This window comes from Dasypus novemcinctus, chromosome 22, assembly GCF_030445035.2.
Source record: "Dasypus novemcinctus isolate mDasNov1 chromosome 22, mDasNov1.1.hap2, whole genome shotgun sequence".
In the NCBI taxonomy this organism is placed as follows: domain Eukaryota; kingdom Metazoa; phylum Chordata; class Mammalia; order Cingulata; family Dasypodidae; genus Dasypus; species Dasypus novemcinctus.
The window spans coordinates 25,353,315-25,373,458 of record NC_080694.1 but is presented as its reverse complement, the minus strand read 5'-3'; the positions used below and the strand labels follow the sequence as shown (position 1 = coordinate 25,373,458).

At 45.0% G+C, this 20,144-nt stretch overlaps 1 long non-coding RNA gene across 1 annotated transcript; it reads right to left on the bottom strand.

The window, feature by feature from the left end:
- Nucleotides 1-946: 946 nt before the first annotated feature.
- On the bottom strand, nucleotides 947-2,679 carry LOC139437370 (uncharacterized). The gene is made up of 2 exons (XR_011647130.1): nucleotides 2,248-2,679; nucleotides 947-1,270 (listed from the first exon to the last, which is right to left on the bottom strand). It is a non-coding gene; the product is annotated as an uncharacterized lncRNA (long non-coding RNA).
- Nucleotides 2,680-20,144: the final 17,465 nt, after the last annotated feature.

The window sequence follows — 20,144 nt, the reverse complement described above, 5'->3', positions numbered from 1 at the left end:
GACCCCATGCCTCATCTGACCTCCCCCTGCCCACTTCACACATCTATCATAGAAGGGATTCCCACTTGCAGGTGTTGTGCTAAGTGCTCCAGGGTAAAGGAGAAAAGACCCCCTGTGCTTGCCTTAGCAGTTGTGTGGGACAAAGAGATAAGTGAGCCCACATTCCAGTGATATGCAGCCGGCATTCTGCAAACCTCTGCGGGAGTGCAGGAGACTTCAGGCCAACCCAGGGAGTGAGAGGAGGCCCTTGGGTGGGTTCCTGAGTTGCAGGCTGCCGTGGATGGGGAGCATCTGAGACATGGCGCCGGCTGCAGCACACTGTGCAAAGCATGAAGCAAAGTCAGGCCACGGGGCTGGCCCTCCCTCTGCAACTGCTTAAAATGTTTCATCCTTCAAGAATGCGTGTGCTTGTTATGAAAAATTTAAGCTACTGAGTACATGACTGCTGCTTTCACTAACCATCCCACTACAAGAGGAGGGATATGACAAGTTGTTAGATTTCAAAGTCCAGTCATTACGACCCGAATCCTCATGTATATCTAATTCTAATGTTTCTATAGACACAAGCCAAATGGGCGATAATGCTGGGGCCATCTGAATTTCCTCATATAGTCTGCCCACCAACCCTGTAGTGGTGTTAGACAAAGCAGGTGACATCTAGTAGCTAGTGAAACCAAGATTCAAACCATTTTAGTATTCACTGCATAGCACTGGTCTCTGATGATGACCCTGAAGAATTTGAGGTGACATTCACATAAATGGTTAGAGATTAGCAAGACATTTCCCAGTGTCCCTGTTGGAAGTGTTGGAGCCATGCATTTGAAGATAATTTTGAACACAGCATCTTCTTGCCATTAGTCTTCAAAATTAAAGAAGAGAAAGGAAAATGATTAAAAAGAGCTGTACCTGTGAGCATCACCTCTTAAGCAATGGAGGTATTCTCTGGTCAGTAGGGGGCAGCAAAGCTTAGATTTATTGGCCACCCATGAAACTCTGGATGGTCCCTGGATCCTGTAATTGCTGGGCAGAGCAGTAGCTGCAGAAGAGTACAGTGACTGTTCCGGCTGAGCAAAAGGGGAGCAGTTTCTCTTGCACTGCTTACCTTCATCCTAGTGAAGAAGCACTTTGCCTGAGCCAGGCCTGGAGGCAGAGGGATGGTGCTGCTGGGAGAGGTGCCTGTGGAGTGTGTGGTCCTAAAGTTGCTGCCTTCCAAGCCTTCGTAGGCTGGTGCATAAGGAACTTGGGGAATGCTTGTCAGATGGAAGGAAAACTAGGGAGGAGCAGAAATCAGTGTAGTTGAGATAGTCCTGGGGAAGAAGAGCAGTCAGTTCCCTCCCAAAATGCTACACCATCACAAGGGCTTGGGCCACAAATCCAGAGGGGATTTTGGCTCATTGGTGAACTGAGCACCTCTGGAGGCTGAGATATCCCCAAAATTTTAAATAAGTGTATTCTAAATAGTGGAGGATAGTCAATGAAACATGCCATGGAATTGCTTAGGGCAGCACCTAGCAAACAGTGAAGGGAATGCTTAGTCAATGGCAGGTGCTATCGTCGCTTCTCATAGAGGTGCTAGGGTGCTTTCTTTTCCAGTCAGATTTTATTGACACAGCTTTTGGTGAGGGTACGTGTAAGGAGGGGTAGGAGAAGCACAGACTGGGTTGCTGGGTCATACTTCTAGGGGTGCCATAATTCTAGGGTCCCCTACTGCTAGTGTGCTGTACTTCTAGGGGTACCATACTTCTAGGGTCCTCTACTTCTAGGGGTGCCACTGTGAATGTGTGGTTACTGTTTTTGTTAATTAGCATCAAGGACATGGTACTGAAAAATCTCTAAAACCTCTGCCTGCAGCAAGGACCTGCGGGCAAGAAGCCCCCTGAGAGGGGTGCTAGTTGGTCCCGGCCTGAGAGCGACCCCTCCCCTGCTTGCCTGTCCACCTGCACTCCCTGCTGCCTACCCCGTCTGAAAGCTGCACCGTCCTTGTCCTCCCTTTCTGCCGCCTGCACATCAATGGGCTCGGCCTCAGGGCCACCACAGATGCTCTTCCCTCTTCCTGGAATGACCCACTGTTCCCCAGATTTCACAAGTCTGGCTCCTCATTATCATTTATGTTTCAAGCCGGTCTTCCTAGAGCCCCCCTGATTAAAGTATTCCCAAGGCCAGTTTTGTTCCCCTTTTCCTTTTTACTGATACACACACACATTCGAGGCTTTAGAATTAAGTGAATTTTCGACAAAAGGAACGCACCTCTTGAACCAGCATTTGACTCAAGAAACAGCAGAGCGCTGCGGAACAGCTCAGTTTTCCCAGATATTACTTGGCTGGATTCGATTCGTGCCGCTGCACACCCGCACCTGCCAGTACCGTGAGCGGTGATCCCTCATGATGACCGAGGCGCTGAAAATTGATTCGTTGCACGTTGACACGATGCTGCTGCAAACACACTGAGTTAATATACGATGGCAATGAATTCCACCTTTTTCTTCCACTACTGTTCCGCGGCTCCTGGAGGGTTTCAGATGCAGCGCCCGGGTGGCCTGCACTTCTTCCAGACAGCCCGCTTGGGACCCTCCGCGAGCTCAAGGGCAAGGGCAAGCTGGCGCAGGCCGCCAGTCCAGCAGACGCGGCTCCTCGCGTCCCAAGTGGGCGCTCCAGGGACCCGCAGGGAGACGGGAGGGCACGGTCCCATCCCCAGCCCGGCTGCGCCCTCGGCCCTGCGCCCCTGTCCCTGCGCCCCAGCCCTGCGCTCCCCGCCCAGCTTTGTGACGCGAGGCCGCGGTTTCCCGGCAACTGCCGAACGCGGGCGCCTGGCAGCCAGGCGGACTCGGGCGGGGCGCCCGGCCGGGTGGGACCGACCTGGCCTGGGCGGAGAAGCTGGATGGGGGCGGCCTGGGGGACGAGGAGATCGCCGCCGCCAAGCTGCGGGGCAAGCCCCGGCCGCCGCCCCACCTCGGCGCTGTCCGCCTTCAGCTAAGTCCCGCCGCGGCGCCTGGACCCCAAGGAGCGCAGCTACTTCTCCCGCCAGGCCAGGGTGAGACCAGAGGCCGGCAACGAGCGGCGGGGGTGAGGCGGTGCTGGGGGCAGGGCTCCCCTGCCAGGGAGCGGCTGGGGCGGGGCTGTGCGGGGACTGGACATCCAGCGGCACCGCGTGGAAGGGGTCTGGGGACCAGGCAGGGGGTGGGGGCGGGGCCCGGGCAGGGTGGGGGATGCTTCTGTGGGGGTGGGAGCAGGATATCATACTGGGAAAGGTCTACCGGGAAGTTCAAGTGACGGGAGGGGGGCGGGGATTGCTCGCCAGGGAGGAAGACTCGATGGGGCGCCCGGGAGTGGAGGGGGCACGGGCTGCTCCGCGGGGTCCTTGGGACAGGCACCTGGACCCTGAAGAGCAGAGCTTCTATTACTGAGAGACACAGATGCACCCCTCCCCCCCAGAGCTGGAGGGGCCCCGCGGCAATCCGGGGGTGCTCGAAGAGTCTAGAAAGGGAGTCCCGAGGCTATCCAGTGTGCAGGATGCAGCCCCCTGAGCAGTATGTGCGGTGGTTCCCGGGGCTGTGAATAAGCAGCCAGGCTGATGGACGGTCCTGGGTCCCGGGAACCCTCGGGCCGCCTTCCCACCCACCAAGAACCAGGAATAGGTCTGCACCGTCTGGCCCGGCCCCTCTGGGAAGATGTGCATGGTGGGAAGAGCTCTGGGGTCTAAGCACCGGAAGCACCCAAGAGAGGGCAGAAGGAAGGAAGAGAAGGGTGTTCAGAGTTGTCCAGGTCACCCATTCCTTTCTTTTCAACATTGTTTCCGTCCGTCCCCAGGGCGTTCCTCAAGGCATCTGATTAGATAAAAGCCTTGGTTAAGGACCCTCAGCCTGGAGGACAGCTGGGCACCTGGGCTATCCCTCAGCCCTCCTGGAGGGATGGTAGTGCCAGAAGAGGGACATCTCACTTTTCTCAGGCTGCTGTCACAAGTGCCATGAGCTAGGTGGCTAAAAACACCAGGAACCGCTCTCTCAGCCCTGCAGGCTGAAGCCTCAAGTGCATGGGCCGTGCTGGTGGGTCAGTCCTGGCCGCTGGGGCACCTGTCCCTTTGCCAGCAAGCCTTCGGTTTTCAGTGCCTCCTCAGTCACCCTATGGCCTGCTCTGTCTCTCTTCCCATGGCGCACTCCCCTTCTATCTGCGCCCACACCCCCCTTCTAAAGACACCAGCCATCCTCGACTAAAGGTCCACCCACTGCAGTCAACCTCATTCAATTTAAATGATTCTGCTTGCAGTAATGCTTTTGCAAAAAGTTCATGTTCCCAGGTACCTGGGATTAGGACTTCAAGGTATCTTTTTGGGGCACACAGCTCAACCCATAATGTGGAACACAGATTCCCTTGGAAAGGAAGTTAATGGTGTGGAAAATAATTCCAAAAAATGCCTCCTTCCTCTTCTCCTAGCCACCCAGTATTAGTGGTGCCCAGGTGAGTCCCCAGTTCTGGTCAACTCTCGCTGGAGTACTAGTGGGAGGCCTCTTGAGTCTCATGAGCTTCACTTCACACATAGAAGCGTAGTTTCCAGTTGAAGCAACTATAGCCCTCAGTCTGCCCCCCGGGATGTCTCTTGAATCCAAGGTACCCCTCTGCCTGGCTTCTAGCATGTGGAAGGACTGGATGGAGGAAGGAAGGAAGGAAGGGGAATTCTGGGGCCATCTGACAAGGTACCTGTCTCTGCTGGCCATTGAAACAGAGAGGGGTGGAACGGAAGGGTTCCCGACCTTCTGCCAACACACGCTTCATGTATTTTCTTCCTGTGAGCAATAGGTTTTGAACAACTGTAAATAGTTTCACTTATTAAATGGGGTTTACATTTTGAGTCTATGGTACCTATGATACTGCCAGTGAGTTGATGGCCATCATGTGATAATAGTGAAAAAGCCAGGACTCTTGGTGTCTGAAGTTGTTCAATGCTTCTTTATTGAGAGAATATAAAATTCATCTGGATTTTCAGAATAACAAAGAGAGTTCATGCTACACCATTTTGTTTGTACCTTTGAGGAGTCCCTTTCCATAGCACCCTAAGGTGGATTGTGGATTGCTCCTTGATAGGGTGTCACTGATGGAAAGTACTGTTGAGGACTGCACAGTGGGGCTTGTGATTTCTGAAGCTCAAATGTGGTGAAGAGCAGAGCAGAACCCCTGCCCCCTGTGGGCCAGGCCCAAGACGAAGAAGGGCAGAGTGAGCCTGAAGACTCAGTATCTCCTTCTTGAATTTGCCGGTCTGATAAGCAGTCCCACCTTCCAGGGCTGACTGAACAAGGGCCGGAGAGGGGCCTGGAGGTAGGAAGTGACTGGGGCTCTGCCCCTTGGAGGAAAATCAAGCATGAGCCATAAGCACGCCTTTCTATATGACACTGTAGGCACACTAAGGCCTGTGGGCCAAATCTGGCCCCCAGCCAGTTTTGATAAAGTTTTATTAGAACATAGCCACACCCATTCATTTCTCTATCCTCCCTGTGTAGGATGTCGTGGTTGAGTGATAGTGACAGAGCCCCTGGGACAGGAGAGTTCCCACCTGGCCCTTCACAGAGAAAGTCGCTGACTCCTGCTCTAATGCCTTACTGCCGCCTGGAAAATGGGAATTGTCTTTAGAATACATTCATTCAAATGGGATTTTATGTGTTTAAAGCATTTCATGGCCATTTTCATTAGCTGGGGTTACAGGCAAATTCAAGTCCTGGAGCTTTGTGTATGCCAAAAGGAAATTATGCAACTGAAATAAATATTAATTAAAATCTAAAGAAAAGAGCCTTAAAAGCAACAAGAACAGAAAAAGGCATTTCAAAGTCCATTTGTACCAATGTTCACACCATGGTATTGGGATTATGGGCACTGGTATTTGATCAACTCCAGGGCTCCAGGCGCAGTTTCTCCAACCTTGGGATCATTGATCATAAAGAGTGTGAATTCTGTACTACAGGTTTGCTGAAGGACCAAACTGCCCCAAAATTCATTGCAGGTACGTTCAGCCCCTAACAAAGCTGATCAAATTACTTCCTAAGTCAATTTCCTTGGAGCACAGTTAACATTAGTCAGTGTGTTGGTTAGCAGCCCAGGCTGAGGAGTCCCGGGTGGAAGTATCAGCGCTACGGTGACTAGCTATGGAGCCTTCACAAGTCACAGCCTCTCTGTCTCACTTTGCCATTCTAGGACAGATCAAACAGAACCGACCTCATGGACCACTTAAGAGAATGAATGTGCTTAGTGCGCATACAGTGGCTCACAGTAAGCCCTGGGTCGGTGGAGCTCTAATTACTGTTTTGTTTTTATTTTTTTATTTTTAATTATCTTTTTTTAAAGTTAATAGATCACACAAATCATTACTTTAAAAAACATAAGAGGTTCCCATATACCCCACTCCCCACCCCCACCCCTATCAATTTTTTATTTGTATTTTTTGAAGATACATAGATCACAAAAAATGTTACATTCAAAAAATATAAGAGGTTCCCATATACCCCCACCCCCCTCACTCCACTCCTCCCACATCATCAACCTCTTTCATTAGTGTGGCACATTCATTCGATTTGGTGAATACATTTTGGAGCACTGCTGCACCCCATAGACTAACTGGCTTTGGCTAGTGATGGTCAGTGCCCTTTTCTTTTGCTAAGGATTGCGTCCACAGGGCCAAGCCTTTCCTTCCTGATCTGATCACTGTCAGAGAGGCACATGATAGAACCGTCAACCTGGGGGCTTAAATAAGCAGTTCTGGGGCATTTTCAGACTAGCCCTGGCAAACTGAGACAGTGGCTAAAAGTAAAGATAGACTTCCCATGCCAAGGGTTGGTGTGTGTGTGTGTGTGTGTGTGTGTGTGTGGCAGGGAGGCTCTGCTCAGTCCAGTCTCAGGAACCCAGGTGGAGGGAGGGTCACCAGTCAGGCTGTTGTCCTTTCAGTGTGAAGTCTTTGGAGCTCCTGGCCATGGGTGCTTACATGCTTCTGCCTGAAGATTCACACATGGCTCCTTGATCACATGCAAGCACCTAGCAGAGGAGTAGGGACGGGTACTCCTGTGGGTGGCCGGGAGTGCAGGAGAATTGGCTATTGGTGCCATCTACCACTCAGCTGATCCTGAAGTGCCCTCCAGGGTTGGTTCTCTGGCTCCATTTCCCACTGCTGGAATGCCCTTGCTTCTCCTACCAAGTGCCCTTTCTCAGCCAGTAGCTCTATCTGCAGTACCAAGGTCTCCTCCACTGTCACGTCCATTTCCTACCCCCAGCACCACCAACATCAGCAACCCTCCTTCTGTGTCACCCTGCACTTTGTTCACACCTCAGCTATTTCCTGAGGGAAAACTGATGGTACACAACAAGGGCCAAACCAGTATCAGGAAACACTGAATTTCAACAATACTCAAAACACAAAGGGCCAAATGGATATCAAGAGAGAAAGGTAAATGGAGTTTGTTTTGTTTTGTGTTTTTATTTTTTAATTCATTTTTTAAAATATTACATTAAAAAAATATGAGGTTTGCATATACCCCCCATCCACCTAACCCCACTACTCCCCCCATAGCAACATTCTCCTCCATCATCATGACACATTCATTGCATTTGGTGAATACATCTCTGAGCATCGCTGCACCTCATGGTCAATGGTCCACATCATAGCCCACACTCTCCCTCGTTCCATCCAGTGGGCCATGGGAAGATCTAAAATGTCCAGTAATTGTCCCTGCAGCACCACCCAGGACAACTCCAAGTCCCCAAAAACGCCTCCACATCTCATCTCTTACTCCCATTCCCTACACCCAGTAGCCACCATGTCCACTTTTTCCATACCAATGGCACATTTTCTTTGAATACTAACCACAATAGTTCATGAATAGAATATCAGTAAATCCACTCTAATCCATATTCTATCCCTCCATCCTGTGGACCTTAGATTGGTTGTGTCCATTCCACATCTATGTCAACAGGGTCTCAGATTCCACATGGATGCTGGATGCATTCCTCCTGCTTTCAGTTGTAGACATTTTAGGCTCCAAGGTGTGGTGATTGAACTTCTTCATCTCCATGTTATCTGAGTGGGGTAAGTCCAATAAACCAGAGTGTAGGAGCTGAAGTCTGTTGAGGCTCAGGGCCTGACTACCACGTGGTCAGTCCAGAGATTTAGATGCCCTAGAAATATCTTAAACCCCAGCACCAACTACAATTCTGATAAAGTAACAGGAAAGGCTTGTGAAAAGTGATCACATCTGAGTCCAGCTCTATCACACAGAAACACAAACTCCAAAGAAGGGCCAACTGACATGGCACTGAACTCCAACTGCCATGACCATAAGACCTGTGGGTCTCTGTAGCCCTCAGAAGAACCAATACCTGGGGTTGTATCTACTTTATCTGTGTCTGAGACTCTGCTCAGGTGTGCATAATGGCAACCCTATGATAACCTCCAGGCTCTTTTTTAGAGACTCATAGCCATATAAACTCATTTGTCCTTTCCATTTCCCCCTTGATTTAGGCCAAAAAGCATTTTTAACTCCTGTTATTATATGTAGACGGGGATATTCTGCTGGTCCGAGTTGAACCATTTATTCAAGGTCATTGTCTAGTTACATCATCAGCTGGTACTCGGTAGTGATCCCTCAGCACCAGGGAGGCTCATCCCCAGGAGTCATGTCCCATGCTGGGGGTGGGGGGGTGGGGAAGGCAATGAATTTACATGCTGAGTTTGGCTTCGAGACTTGCCATATTTGAGCAACACAGAGGCTCTCAGGAGGTAACTCTTAGGCACACTACTGCTTTAGGCCTTGCTCTTATTTCAGGTGCACAGACTCACAAGCATAGTCATTAGTATCAGGGGCTCATTGTTGGAACTTCATTCCTTTTTCGTCTTTGCCGTTGCACTTTGGGGATTGTTGCTGTTCCCTTAGGGTCTGTGATAGAGCTCCCTGGTTAGGAATTCAGCACTCCCTCAGTTGTTATTTTTAATTGTTTCCACTAAGAAAATATCCAAATATATATGCCCTGTAGAACTCCCTGTCAACCATATGTCCCCTGTCAATAACATACCACACCAGTATTCCTCTGCTGCCATTGTTGAACTACTCTGTGATCCAAAACTTCCTGAAAAGTGAAGCCCAATATATTGCCAGTTTCCCTTAATAGTAAAATGGAATATAGCGATGAGTTTAAAGGTTAGATATAGAGTACATACTAATTTGGAAAAATTCAACATCCTATCTTTTTCTTTTCTTTTTTCTAATTATTAAGCTAATCTTCACAAGAGTTTTAGATCACAGTAATTCATATATACAATATACAGTACTCCCACATATCCAACAGAAAACCTTTTCCCTTCCACAGCAATAATCTTTTAACATAGTCATACCATATTTACTGAAACTGATGTACAGACATTGAGACAATAGCTTTCAAACAAGGTAACATTTGTGTTTACATTGTGGTTTATACTTTAGGCTATACGATTTTCTAAATTTATAGTTATCTTATGTTTTACATTATAATTTACATTTTAGGCTATCTGCCCCTATGTATTTTTGGTGTAATTTTACATGTCTTATATCCATCCTTGCGTACTCTTATGAAACACTTCTATTGCCCTCACAGTTATGTTGGTTCCATCTATTCAATACCTATTTCCCCCTCCCCTTAGGGCCTACAGTGACAGTCCATCTTCATTTTTGAAGAGCCATGTTCAGAGATACTTGCAACAGTGTTGAGGGCTTGACATGCTCAACTGCCCTAATGCCCTGGGAGCCACCATTTCTCTTGAGAGATACAGTTCCCTCTATTTGATGGCATCAGTCCTCCCCAGGATGTGGGTATACCTTCACTCTCATTATATGGGTCTCTACCCAGTGATATAAACCTCTCTGGCAAAATGAGAATTCACATATTCCCTAGGAGTCTGTCCTGCATCAGATTATCCCCTTTAAGGAAGTTAAACAGGTAACTTTCCTTATTATATTTTTGAAAAGGTTTTCTCAGCATTATACTCTCAACCAAATACCTGACAATCTTCTATGTTTGTATGTTGCCCCAAACTCCCCCCAATTTCTTGGCAATATTACCCATTTGCCTATCCCTAGCCCCCCTAAAGCCCACAAAGCCCCACCCAAAGGTAACCCTATGCCCCAATTTTATCCCTTCTGGGTACACATATTTACCTACAGCTTATCACAGATTTCACCCATGTAGATGTCAGCTCTACATCCTTCCTCTACACCACGATTTCCTGTAAGCCTATCATCCAGTCTCTAGCTCTCTAAGGCACCTTGTGTTTACTTATTTCATATCATTAATGTCATGTAGTATTTGTCCTTCAATGCCTGGGTTTCTTCACACAATATAAGGTTCTCAAGATTCATCCATGTTATCACATGTGTTTGTAGTGTATTTGTTCTTAAAGCCAAGTAGTATTCCATTGTATGTATATACCACATTTTCTTGATCCATTCATCTGTTGATGGGCACTTGGGTTGATTCCAACTTTTGGCAATAGTGAACAATGCTGCTATGAACATTGGTGTGCATCTATCAGTTTGTGTCCTTGTTTTCAGTTCTGCTGTGTATATACCCAGCAGCGGAATTGCTGGGTCATATGGCAAATCTATGGTTAGTTTTGAGCAACAGCCAAAATGTCCTCCAGAATGGTTGGATCCTTATGCATTTCCACCAGCAGTGGATGAGTGTTCCCATTCCTCCACATCCTCTCCAGCATTTGAACTCTTCTGTTTTTTTCATAGCTGCCAATTTTATGGGAGTAAGATGGTATCTCATTGTAGTTTTGATTTGCATTTCCCTGATAGCTAGAGATTTGGAGCATTTTTTCATGTGCTTTTTAGCCATTTGTATTTCTTCTTTGGAGAAGTGTCTGTTTAAAGCTTTCCCCCATTTTTTAAATGGGTTGTTTATCTTTTTATTTTCAAGATATAGGATTTCTTTATATATGCAAATTATAAGTCTCCTATCTGATATATGTTTACCAAATATTTTCTCCCATTGTGTAGGCTCCCTTTTTACTTTCTTGACAAACTCCTTTGAGGTCCAGAAGGCTTTAATTTTCAGGAAGTCCCATTTATCTATTTGTTCTTTTGCTGCGTGTGCTTTTGGTGTGAAGTTCATGAAGCCATTTCCTATTACTTGACTCTTATATTTAGGTCTTTGATGCATCTTGAGTTGATCTTTGTATAAGGTGTGAGATGGTAATCCTCTTTCATTCTTTTACATATGCATATCCAGTTCTCCAGGCACTATTTGTTGAATAGGCCATTCTCTCCCTGTTGAGAGTGTATGGTGGTTTTATCAAATATTATATGGCTTTATATATGAGAATCTATGTCAGAACTCTCAGTTCGGTTCCATTGGTCTGTGTGTCTCTCCTTATGCCAATACCATGCTGTTTTCACTACTGTAGCTTTGTAGTATGTTTCGAAGTCAGGTAGTGTGATTCCTCCAATTATATTTTTCTTTTTCAATATGTCTTTGGCTATTCCGGGTCTCTTTCCTTTCCAAATAAATTTCACAATTACTTTTTTCTAGTTCCTTAAAGAATGCTGTGTTGATTTTTATTGTGATTGCATTGAATGTGTAGATCAGTTTTGGTAGGATAGACATCTTAATAATATTTAGTCTTCCTATCCATGAACAGGGAATATTCTTCCATTTATTTAGGTCTTCTTTGATTTCCTTGAACAATCTTCTGTAGTTCTGTGTGTATAAGTTCTTTACCTCTTTGGTTAAGTTTATTCCTAGGTATTTGATTTTTTTAGTGACTATCGTAAATGGTATTTGTTTCTTGATTTCCTCCTGAGCTTGCTCATTATTGTTGTACAGAAATGCTACTGACTTTTCACATTGATATTATAACCTGCGACTTTACTAATCTCATGAGTTCGACAAGCATTCTTGGAGACCTCTCAGGGTTTTCTATGTATCGAATCATGTCATCTGCAAATAATGAAATTTTTACTTCCTCGTTTCCAATTTGAATGCCTTTTATATCTGGTTCTTGCCTCAGTCCTTGAGCAAGTACTTCTAAGACAATGTTTAATAGAAGACGTGATAGTGGACATCCTTGTCTTGTTCCTGATCTTAGAGGAAGAATTTTAGGATTTCACCATTGTAAACGATGTTGGCTGTAGGTTTTTCATATATACTCTTTATCATGTTCAAAAAATTTCCTTGTATTCCAATCTTTTGCAGTGTTTTTATCATGAAAGGGTGCTGTATTTTGTCAAATGCTTTTCCTGCATCTATAAATATAATCACGTCATTTTTTTCATTCAATCTGTTTAGATGGTGTATTACTTTCATTGATTTTCTTATGTTGAACCATCCTTGCATACCTGGAATGAATCCCAATTGGTCATGGTGTATAATTCGTTTAATGTGTTGTTGAATATGGTTAGCAAGTATTTGTTAGGTATTTTTGCATCTAAGTTCATTAGAGAAATTGGTCTGTAATTTTCCTTTTGTGGTGTCTTTGTTTGGCTTTGGTACTAGGGTATTGTTTATTGTTGGCATCATAGAATGAGTTTGAAAATGTTCCTTCTGTTTCAGTTTTTTGGAAGAGTTTTAGCAAGATTGGTGTTAGTTCTTTCTGGAATGTTTTGTAGAATTCACCTGTGAAGCCATCTGGCCCTGGGCTCTTCTTAGTTGGGAGGTTTTTAAAGACTGATTCTATCTCTTTACTTGTGATTGGTTTGTTGAGATCAGTAATTTCTTCTTTTGTCAGTATAGGCTGCTTATGTGTTTCTATGAATTTCTCCATTTCCTCTGAATTGTCATTTTTGTTGGAACATACTTTTTCAAAGTATCCTCTTATGATAGTCTTTATTTCCATTATACAGATGGGGCTCACTGCCATGTCAGATGGCCCTTCTTTGGAGTTGGTGTTTCTGCATGATGGAACTGGACTCAGAGGGGATCTCTTTTCACAAGACTCGCATGCTACTTTACTGGAATTGTAGTTGGTGCTGGGGTTTGAAATATATTTGGGGGATTTGAATCTCTGGACTGACAATATGATAGCCAGGCCCTGAGCCTCAACAGACTTCAACTCCTACACTCTGATTTATTAGACTTACCCCACTCAGCTAACATGGAGTTGAAGAAGGTCAACCACCACACCATGGAGCCTAGAGTGTCTACAACTGAAAGCAGGAGGAGTGCATCCAGTATCCATGTGGAATCCAAGCCCCCACTTGACATAGATGTGCAATGGACACAACCAATCCAATGTCCACAGAGAAAATGTGACATGGGCATGAGAAGGGTGGCCATGGTGGCTGCTGGGTGCGGGAAATGGGAGGAAGAGATGAGATGGGGAGGCGTTTTCTGGACGTGGAGTTGTCCTGGGTGGTGCTTCATGGACAATTATGGGACATTGTAGATCCCCCCCAGGGCCCAGTGGATAGAACGTGGGAGAGTGTGGGCTATGATGTGGACCATTGACTATGGGGCACAGTGATGCTCAGGGATGTACTTACCAGGTGCAATGGATGTGTCATGATGATGGGAGAGAGTGTTGCTGTGGGGGGAGTCGGCGATGGGGGCGGTGGGGTTGAGTGGGACCTCAAATTTTTTGAATGTAATATTAAAAAAAAAAGTCTCCCATTATAGTCGTAGAGGCATCTATTCTTTCCCTTAGATTTTCCAGTGTTCGCCTCACGTATTTGGAGGTGCCCTAGTTAGGAGCATAAATATTTATGATTGTTCATTCTTCTTGAGAGATTGTCCCTTTCACTAATATGTAGTATCCTTCTTTGTCTCTCACAATTGTTTTGCAATTAAAGTCCATTTTGTCTGATAAAAATATAGCTACAGCTGCTTTTTTTGCTTTGTTTTTGTTATTGTTTGCTTGTAAGATTGTTTTCCAACTATTCACTTTCAGCCTCCATGAATCCCTGGGTCTAAGATGTGTTTCTTGTAGACAGCATATAGATGGGTCATATTTCCTTATCCAATGTCTCAGTCTGAATCTTTTGATAGGTGAGCTTAATCCATTGACATTCAGTGTTATTACTTTCAAGGAATTATTTATGTTAGCCATATTTTGATTGGACTTGTGTTTGTCATATTTTGTTTGTTTTTTTTCCTTCTCTTTTTGTCTTTTTTGTTCCTCTTACACTCTCCTCAAACTCTGTCTCTCCTGTATTTTCCTTTCTTCCTGCAGAGCTCCCTTTAGTATTTCTTGAAGGGGAGGTTTCTTGTTGGCATACTCTTTCAATTTCTGTTTATCTGTGAATATTTTGAACTGTCCATCATTTTTGAATGCTAGTTTAGCTTGGTAGAGTATTCTGGGTTGGAATTTTTTCTTTTAGTACGTTGACTATAGCATACCACTGCCTTCTTGCCTCCATGGTTTCAGATGAGAAATCAGCACTTAATCTTATGGACCCTCCTTGTATGTGATCATTTTCTTTTCTCTTAATGCTTTTAGAATTTTCTCTTTGTCTTGAGCATTGGATAATATGACAAGTATATGTCCTGGGGTGGGCCTGTTGGGATTTATGACGTTTGGGGTGCATTGTGCTTCCTGGATATGTACATCTGTCTCTCTCAGTAGATTTGGGAAATTTTCAGCCATTATTTCCTGCAACACCTCTTCTGACCCCTCTCCCTTCTCTACTCCTTCTGGGATGTCTATAATACGTATGTCTGTGCATTTTGCATTGTCATCCAGGTCCCTAATCCTAGCTGGATTTTTTCTATCTTTTTATCGATGAATTCTAATATCTGTTTGATTTCCGATGTACTGCCTTCCACGTTGCTAATTCTCTACTCTGCCTCTTCTAATCTGCTATTTGCTGCGGGTGTATTTTTGATTTCTTGAACTGTGGTGTTCATTCCCATCATATCTGTTATCTTTTTGTGTATGTCTGCAATTTCCTTTCCAAGTGCTTTCTTCATATTTTTAAACTCTTCCTTTACTTCATTAAGTTGGTCTCTAATATATGTTCTGAGATCTTTAATTACTTGTCCAATGTTCTGCCCCTTCCTGGTTTTTAGTTTGTTCATTGGATTCAGCATGTTTTCCTGATTATTCTTTTGGTTTGTAGCTTTTTTTCGCTGTCTGGCCATCATTTTATCTTCATGAGTTTAATCATCCTTAGTTTCTTTGTCTAGTCTAGGGGATTAATTAGTTATGTTCTTGCATAAGTGTCCTATCTTCTCTTTGTAACTTTGTTCTTCTTATTCTAATTTCTTGTTGCTGGATGAGTTCACTTTGAAGGAAAATATTAGGGCCAGAGAAAGGAAATTGTATAAGAAGAGAAAATGTTTAAAGTAGTATTGGTAATAATTGTTAACAGAGCAACAATATGAGATCTGGGAGAATGGATATTAGATTCATGTAAGTTGTGTAGAGTTATAGCAGTAATTAAAGGATCTGTAATGAGACAGTCAACTGATTATGGGGAGAATATAGTATGAATTAAAAGGCCAGTGTTTTCATGAGAGAGGAAAGAGAAAAGAAAGACAATAGTATCAAGAGTGGATAAAAGACAGAAAACAGAACAAAGGTATTAGAAAATAAAAGTTAGACAATTTGGGGACCAAAGAAATGGAGGTGGAATGTAATAAAAACAGTAGATTGTGGTGGATAGAAAGATGTGGGGGAAAGAGGTTAGTGTAGGTGACCAAAATCAATTCACACAGAACTGAGTAAATGGAGGATGAGGAAACACAGCAAATGTGAGGCGTTCCCTACAGCACCTATTGTATAAATAAAATAATATAAAATAGGAAGAAAAAGAGAGAAAAGAAAAAAAAGAGAAGGAAAAAAGCGGGTGGGCAAAGAAAAGAGAGGGAAACAAGCAAGAAAAAGAAAAGAAGAAAGAAAAAAACCCCAATAAACAAAAAAGGACCTTGGAGGATACAATGGGAGAAAAACCAGGAGATAATGCAATATTAGCAACCAAGACAGTTAAAAAAAAAAAGGAAAAAAAAAAACCCACAAACGCCAAGGGCTAGGACAGTCAAGGACCTTGATGGCCCTCAGGGCATGGAGGATTCAGGGATAGGAAGTCTGTAATATTGCAGACTCAGGAGGTGTGAGTCTCTGGGGTGTAAGCCACCAGGGTTTAGGGGGCACAGACCTGGGAACCACAAATCCAGTTAACAGGGAGCCTGGGAGCACCACAGTGCAACACAGCCTTCAGGGATCCCCACAGCTGGGCACCAGCCCTATGGGGAGGGGTCACGCCCACAAACTCTGACCTCTGTGTCAGAAACCCAAAATTCCCCCTCTCACAAGAGTCTCTTCTGTCACTGTCTCACCAAGTCAACTTCAGGACACCTCCAGCCCTGCAAGCCCCTGAAACAGCCTGCTGGGGATGCCACTGTACTATAGACAATTCAGGGACTGCTGCAGATGGGCCGCCAGCCCTACGAGAAGGGGCTCTAGCCAGAAGCTCTGAGCTCCATCTCAGAAATCCAAAATTCCACATCTTGCAAAAATCTCCGTCTTTGTCTAATTGGCTTCCAGACACCTCCCATCCTGCAAGTCCCTGAAACAGCCTGCTGGGGGCACCGCTGTACTACAAGCAGTTTGGCGATGCGGTAGATGGGCTGTCTGCTCTAGTGGGAGGGGCTCTAGCTGGAAGCTCTGATCTCTGTGTCAGAAACCAAAAATTCCACGTCTCGCAAGAATGCCTCCATCTCTGTCTCACCAAATCGACTCCCAGACACCTCCCAGCCTGCAAGCCCCCAAATAGCCCACTCAGGTCTTGGGAATTCCCTGGTTCAGCAAAGTCTCCAGGACTGCCCACCCCAAGGGGAAGCTTCGTATGAGCAGCTCCAATCTCCATGAAAGAGACCCAAAATTCTACATTATACACGAATCTTCTTTTTCACCGTGCCACTAATTTGATATCCAGACACCTCCTGCCCTGCAAATGCCTGAAACAGCCCAGTCCAGCAAAATTCCAACCCTATTCAGGTGCTTCCTTGCAGGAGAGGTTATAAGGTGCACTCACTCAGATGCCGTCTTGCCTGAGTATAGCCTTGCTTTGTGTTTGAAAAGCAACATCCTTTGTGAAACAAGAACTACCTTGAGAAATGGTAATAATGAAATACCAATAAACCCAGAAGCTCCATTTTGTGATAGCACCTAAATCTGGATCAGTTTTACTAGTGACATTCTGCTTCAATCCATAAAGTAGTGAAAGAAAAAAAAAAAGAGGAAAGAAGAAAAATTGATGACACAAATCAAGGAAAAGCAGATTTTTCAGTTTGATTAGTTGTTGGAAATGGATAGCCATGTTATTAACTGAGGTTGACTGGTGATGAATATTATTTTCTTTATTTTTCTGTGGTAAAAAAATTTCATTTTGTTCTGCAAAAGTTCTGAAGACACGAAATCCCTACAAAGAAGAGCTGTCTAAGATTCTGATAACATCCACCAGCATTGTTAATGAAGGTTATTCTGAGCTATGATAGGCTCCTGGTAACTAATCCAGGGTTTGGGAGGCAGGCATTGCTGCTTTCTTATCATTCGTACATTAAAGAGAGTTTTAGAACTAATTAGAAGGAGAAGAAATGGGCATTTTTCTGTCATGTTGCATATCATACTCTATTATGCTGATTTTCTCCAGCTTAGGGAACAAAATAAAGTGCCATTTGCCCTCACATTCAGTGTAGGGTGATTGCATGTTCTGTTCTTGAGTCCCTTCTTCCCCTTTAGGATCTTCCCCTCAGAATAAGAACCCTAGGGACTTACTCAGCCTAGAAGGATCAGAGGAAAGTAGAAGCCCAGCCTCTTCCATGAGGATCTTCCCTTTCCCTTTTCCCCTTCTGTTAGTGCTGCCCCCAGCGGGCTGACCTACTGCCCTATCCACTTTGACACCAGGCTTTCAGGTGTGAGAGAGGAAGGTGCCTCCCACCTCTCCACCAGGTGTCTGGAGGCCTGGTCTATGTGTTCTCCAGCCACATATGTGTTCCACGGGTGGGCTGGCCAGGAGTGACTTAAGCCACAGAATGACCAGGAACCCAGCTCCCTTCTAAGTCCTTAATTTACTGGGCATATGGAAGTGGTGTGAGTGATGGAGGGCATGTTATCTTTCTTTCTTGCCAGCTGGCCTCAAGTGGGCTGGGCAGTAACTCTGAACCTCTGGATTCCAGAACTTTGCCTGAGAGGAGACCAAGTTCCTTCTTTGGAGAATTGACCTTCCATCATCCCAGGAGTGTGGGTGGGGTGCTTGGGCTTCCTTGGGTTCCTGAAGGGCCTTCTGGTCTAGGGGCTTACCTACAAAGTTTCCTTCTAGAGGACATAACACTGCTAGCTAGAGGTGACTCTCGGCCAATCAACATCCTACGTTATGTATGTTAAAGATAATGTGATCTCTCCATGGTGCATTACGTTTTTTAAACTGTTGGATTTTATTTGATTTAATTCAAATATCTTTAATTTTTATATAGTGTAGCCATTTGATATTGTTTATGAATTCCAAACATAGATATTTGATTATGTTTGTAAACTGGTCTGTTCCTTTGGGCATGATAGATTGTATTAACTTCATAGGTTTCATTTTTACGTATTAAATTATGATCAGGGGTTTGAATGGCCCATGTCAGTAGGACATTGAGTCTTCACCCCCTTGGTGGGCAGGGACTCAGCAAGAAAAAGACATGGCAAAGGAAGTAGTTGGAGTTTTGATGCTGGAACTTGGGGAAGTAAACACACAGGAGAAGAACACAGAGAAATAGAGATGGCTCCTTAGACATGGCAGAGGCCTGGGAAGAGAGATAACCTGAGGGTCTACAGCTGACCTTGTGGAGAGACCAGAGAAGACAAGCCCATAAAGTAACAAGTGCCAGACAGAGAGACAAGCCTTATGCCAGTCTTCATCTGAGACCAGAAGAAGCTGGGACCATGGAGTGTGAAGAAGAAGCCTGAATCCTCACAGAGACCAGCAGCCATCTTGCTCCAACATGTGGCAACAGACTTTGGTAAGGGAAGTAACTTACACATTATGATCATGTGACTGTAAGCTTCTACCCAAAATAAACCCTCTTTGTAAATACCAACAGCTTTCTGGTACTTTGCATCGGTACCCCTTTAGTTGACTAATACATATAGTCAAAGTGGTTGATTTTTTTTGTGATTTCTCCCCACTGCTTTGATGATTAGAAGACCCTTAGAGCTGTTTTTCACCTTTTAAAATCCATCCAGAATTTTCTTTTGTCTACAGTGAAGTGGGAAGATACAAGTTTATTTTTAACCTAAAGAGCTATCCAACTTTCACAGTACCAAACACTGAAAACTTTATCACTGGCCATTGTTTGGGCTTCTTGTTAACCTAGGAGTGTAGGAGCCATACTGGAGGTGATGCTTTCCACAGAAGTGAAGGCCACAGTGGACCAGGGCACCCTGTGACCATCCCAGAAGTGGACAAGCTTGAAGGCAGCTGTGGGAGGAAGCTCGGGTATGGTGGGCTGCTTCTGGCTAGCCGTGGTGTGGGAGCAGGAGCCCTGATCCCATGCTGGGAGGTTTTCTGTCCTCCCTGTCCTATAAAGTGACTTGGAGCACAGGCACACCAGGATTTCCAGCAGCCGTGGGACAAGTTCCTTTAGTATGGCACCCCTGGAATTCTCAAGAACTTTAAGACAATACTAAGGATTGCCTTGTTGGCCTTAACAGGTGTCTGTGGACAACAACCAGGCTGACTTATCTTCACACCGCTCTCAGAATGACCAGGTGTCTTGCACAGGATGGAAGGTGTGTGAAGGGTCTGTAGAGACTCAATTGAAGCTGCTTTCACCCAATCTTAGTTCCTGGAGTCAGTGATCATGGGGGTTACTGGGTTTTCCAACATACTCTGCATATGTGCTGCATTCTCTTCACTGTACTTTCTGCCTTGTGCCTTGCAGTTGGTAGAAATGCTTCCTAGCATTATACCCAGAGGAAAAAAGTAATGCAAAAACAAACTTATGTAACCTGGCATCGAGACCTGATACTTCCCAAATCCAGCAAGAATAAGTGTCTGAGTTCACTGTTGGGAGTATCTAAGCAGCCAGAGTGATATACATGGCTAACCAGGAGAGGATTAAAGAACAGCTAGCATATGCATTTCTTCATCTTTTATTAGATAATGAGGCAGATATACTTTCCCTTTAAGGACAAGCTGGGGTGAACAAATGGAGAT